General features: G+C 42.9%; 2 pseudogenes; both read right to left on the reverse strand.

The window, feature by feature from the left end:
- Window positions 1–1,242: 1,242 nt before the first annotated feature.
- On the reverse strand, window positions 1,243–2,535 carry LOC110306567 (annotated as a pseudogene).
- Window positions 2,536–3,195: 660 nt separating this feature from the next.
- On the reverse strand, window positions 3,196–3,417 carry LOC110307496 (annotated as a pseudogene).
- Window positions 3,418–4,591: the final 1,174 nt, after the last annotated feature.

Raw genomic sequence — 4,591 nt, forward strand, 5'->3', positions numbered from 1 at the left:
AAAAAAAAAAAAAAAAAAATTTCATTAGGTTGAAGAGACCACTTAAGAGCACTAATTCCTGACACACACATGGTGTCTCAAATATCTGCTACTCTACTTCCCAGTGGGTCCAATGCCCTCTTCTCACCTCCTTGGTACCAGGGATACATGTTGTTACAGATGTACTGGAAGACAAAACACCTTCATATATATATATATATAATAAAATTGTAAATTACATTTTGTTACATTTAGTACATGAGTGTATGGGTAACATGTTTGTGTGTTTGTATAAAACAACAACAGCTGTGTGAATGTCAGAGAATAACCTGAGAGATTCCATTTCTCTGAGACAGTACTCAAGGTAGTCAAGTTTGGCAGTAAGAGTCTTTAACGACTGTGACACTCAATCAGACACAGAAAGAGTGTGTATCTGAATGTAATTTGTCAAATCAAGCATCAAATTTTAATACAGAAGAAAATAGGGAAGTTAGGTGACACATTGGCAAGGTACAATGAGGTTACCGGATGCTTAATGACTCTTACACAAAACAGGGGAATGCAAACATAAAGGCTGTCAGGAACTGGGCAATAGAACAACTGAGACAAAGTCAGCTCTATCTAAGGTCAGCTATATTCTTAGAAGCCAGGTGTGAGATCTTTACTCTCCCAGGCCAAGGGCTTTCATGCCCAAGCCATAGTTCTAATTAGGGAATTCCACTCTAGCTAACCTTCTCATGAATAATGCAATACTCTAGTTCCTCCTCAAACCACAGCCTACTACTAATTCCTAAACCATTGTAAATTCATGTATATGATAGTGATTCAGCTTTTATTCTAAGTGATTGTGTGGGGAGACTTTCTACTAATAAGTAATGTAGGCTGGCATACATACTACAATAAGACTCTAAACTTATATTGCTAAGCTTGCCCTGAGATTTCTAACTCTATGTAGTAGATAGTGAGGCCTGATTCCTCTCACTATCTCTCTTAAAATACTAGAGGCAATTTTGAATGTTACTGAATAGGTAATATTCTTACTGAATTCCAAGCCCAGGGTCAGCTCAAGGACTACCTAGGGCATTGGTGAATGCCAGGAAGCAAAGTTTGATTTTGCTTTGGTACTTGGCAAGTCATTGCTTGGAGACACCTATAATATAACAATCCTGAAAGAGAGCACACAGATCCATTCCGAAGGACAAGTTTAGAGCATTCGTTATTCGGGATGCCATGGTTCCAGAAAACTATGTTTCCATGAATTTTTCACCTCGGGACTGTGTCCAGGTTTCTAGGACTGTCATGCAAGTCACTACTGGAGTGGGTGTACCAAGGGTGGAACATCCAGATACCAGATGCCACCACTGCAATGGAGAATACTGCTTCATGGTGAGAGCCCACTTCCTCCTCTCCTTGTTTCACAAATTTCTCTGCCAGTTTGTAATGGACAAAATCAAATTCCTTAGAGCTAAGGGTGACAGACACAGAATGCCCACATGATTGGACAGGCTTTCCAGTGAGCAGGCAATGGATCTTGTCAAAGACCTCCATTACCTTGAACCTGTGATGCTGGAGATATGGCTCACTGGGATGGTGGATGCTTCTGCAAGTCCATCTTTATCCTTTTGGTCTGATATTTCTTACTGATATTCAAGTCGGCAAAGACCAACAAACATTTGGCAGAAACATCCTAAAGTTGTTGATACAACTTCATCTTATAATCTTGAACCTTCCCCTGTAGGTCTTCTCTGCTGGGCTTGGACTGGGTACAGAGGTCTGGCCCGGAGCCCCTGTCCCATGCTGCACCTGTAATTCCTGGGCTGCCTCCTCCTCTTGCTCCTCCTTCTCTTCCTCCTCCTTCTCCTCCTCCTCCTCCTCTTCCACAACCACCTCCTTCTCCTCCTCCATTTCAGAGATTCTGGTGATCTCCTCCTCCAAATTCTACAGGAGATCCTACAGGAGATCAACAGGATTCCTACAGGGCCAGCCCATCCTCAGCTTGGTTCTCTGCTGGGGATAGCAACTCTCTAAGGTGTTGCTAATGATTCTTGAGACGAGGCCACACAGCTAGTTACTCTGGGTCTGCAAGGTAGCCAGGTCCACATTCAGCAGGTCTTTGTGCTGACTGGAGGTATCCACCTGCTGGTGAACTGTGGAGCCTCCTCTTGCAGGGGGTAGAGGCTGTGCAGATGGACCTGGCCTTCCTCCTTCTGAATTTGCTCATGCTCTTCCTGCTTCACTCCCTGCTGCTCTGCCTCTCCTAGCTTTAGGCTGAGAATCTGGGCCCTCACCCCATGCTCAGCTTTCACAATCTGATGGCCCAGAGCTTCTCTGGTATTCTTCTCCATCACTTCCTCTAAGCCCTGGAACTCCTTATGCAGCTTCAACGGCTTCATATCCTCACACCTCTTTAGCTGCTAGACCATTCTGCCATCACCATACATGCACATGTCAGTGTCCCTCTGGGCCTGAGGTAAATTGATGTGGACACACAGATGCAAGAACATTCAGCAAACTGTAAAAGACCAACCTTCTGATCAGCAATGGAAAGTGCTTCATCCCGTTTGTCAAGATATGACCCATGTGAAGTCTTTCATCAGAAGCCAGCCATATATGCAGTGGTATTGTAAGGTATTGTAGAACACTTAGAGTTCTTCCCCTTTGATAAACATGTTGGACTCTTCCACATCTCCTGTGTTTGTACATGAGATGAACACCAAGAACAGCAGCAGCAGTGGAGGACAGGCAGCTAGAGCCTAGAAGTTGTGAATGATTCTTGAGATGAGGCCACACAGCTAGTTACTCTGGGTCTGCAAGGTAGCCAGGTCCACATTAAGCAGGTCTTTGTGCTGACTGGAGGTATCAAAGGGCAAAGCTACAAAGGGCAGAGCTGGAGAGGTGACCCAAGCTCTTGGAGGAGCCTACAAGATCCTGAGTGAATCGAAGTCATTGGATGGTTGGAGTTTGATTTTTCTATTGATTGTGACTGTGCCCTGGTATGTTTCCCTCTTGAAGTAAGAAGGCATTTTAGTGGAACCCACAGTTAAGAGACTCTGAATTTTAAAAGATATTGGATATTTTAAAGGGATGGAACTTTTTTGACAGCATCAAAGTTTTTATTCATGTGAACTATTAAAAATGACCATCTATACCAGTGTCAAATGAAGGTGGGATAGGAAGGCAGGGTAGAGTGGGACAAGGAAGAGGAAGAATTCTGCTCTACTGGTAATAAAGCTCCAGGTTCATCCCATCATGGATTTCATAGTCTCCCAGAGACACGTGGTCCTTATAAATCGTGTACCACTTTTTAAGAATGATCTTATTCCAGCAGGTGCCAGTTTGAGCCGCGATCAGTTTCTTCAAGTCACCAATGGTATCATTGGTGTTGCACTTCACTCAGACTTTCTTTCCTAGACGGTCGTTGCAAACCACCTCAATCATTGTGGCTGGAGCTCCGATGTCCTCGAACTTATGGATGGAACAACTTGCAGGTCAAATGCCGAACCCCAATTGAACTTTTAATATGTAAAGACTGTGGGACATTTAAACCCTCTTATAGAGGTGCAGCCACTGGGAAGGATCACCTTCCTCCCCTCTTTAGGGTAGATTCATTTGCTAGGACAGTTCATGAACCTAAAAGGCAAAGCAAAATGAGACAAAAACAAATAAACATCAAACAAATACTTTCATTCTTTGTTTACAGTTTTAAATAAAAGTAGGCTCATTTCATCTTTATGTGTATGAGTGCTTTGTCTGGATGTATGTCTGTGTACCACATACATGCCTGCTGCCTTCAGAGACTGGAAGAGGGTGTCAGATTCCTAAATTGTAGTCACCGATGGTTGGGAGCTGCCATGTGGGGGCTGGGAAAGAAACAAGTTCCTCTGCAAAAGCAGCCAATAATCTGAACTACTGAGCTATTTCTCCAGGCCATAGTTGCTAGTTTTATAAAGGATATTTTAAAACATATAAATGAAAGCTAACTGAATGCATTATAGTCCCCAAGCCTGGCCATTTTGAGTCCACTTTCCCCCATTGCTACAATAAGCACACAATACACACAACACCCTGGTGTTTTCCTAGTGTGCATTCATTTCAAGTTCATCCTTTCCCCTTATGGTCCTACTAATCTATATCATAGTGTCTGAAGAAGTCTTGAATGTTTGTTACCTGGAACCATTAGTCAGCATAACTCACTAATTTTTCTGTACCAAGACCAGTACCACACAAGTAAGCGTCATCTGTTGGTTCTAGTTACACTTCCATTGCTGCAGTTAAAATACTCGAACCAAAAAAAAAAAAAAAAAAAGATTTAAAGGAGTAGGGACTTATTTGGCTTACAATTTAAGGTAACAAGCCACCAAGGGATGTCAGGGCAGCTAGAGAAAGCCCACAATTAAAAGAGGAAACCACTTTCGTCCTACTTGTCCATCTTTCTAATAACAAAAAAAAAATAGTACTCCCCTACTTCCCTACCACCCACCCCCTAACCTCCTCTAAAGAGAGAGAGAGAGACAGACAGACAGACAGACATACAAGGCAGGACAACAATTCCTAATTCCCATGATCCAAATATTCTTAGGATATTAAGGGCTTGGGAGACTGTGGTACTGAT

This window comes from Mus caroli, chromosome 12 (assembly GCF_900094665.2).
Source record: "Mus caroli chromosome 12, CAROLI_EIJ_v1.1, whole genome shotgun sequence".
Lineage (NCBI taxonomy): Eukaryota > Metazoa > Chordata > Mammalia > Rodentia > Muridae > Mus > Mus caroli.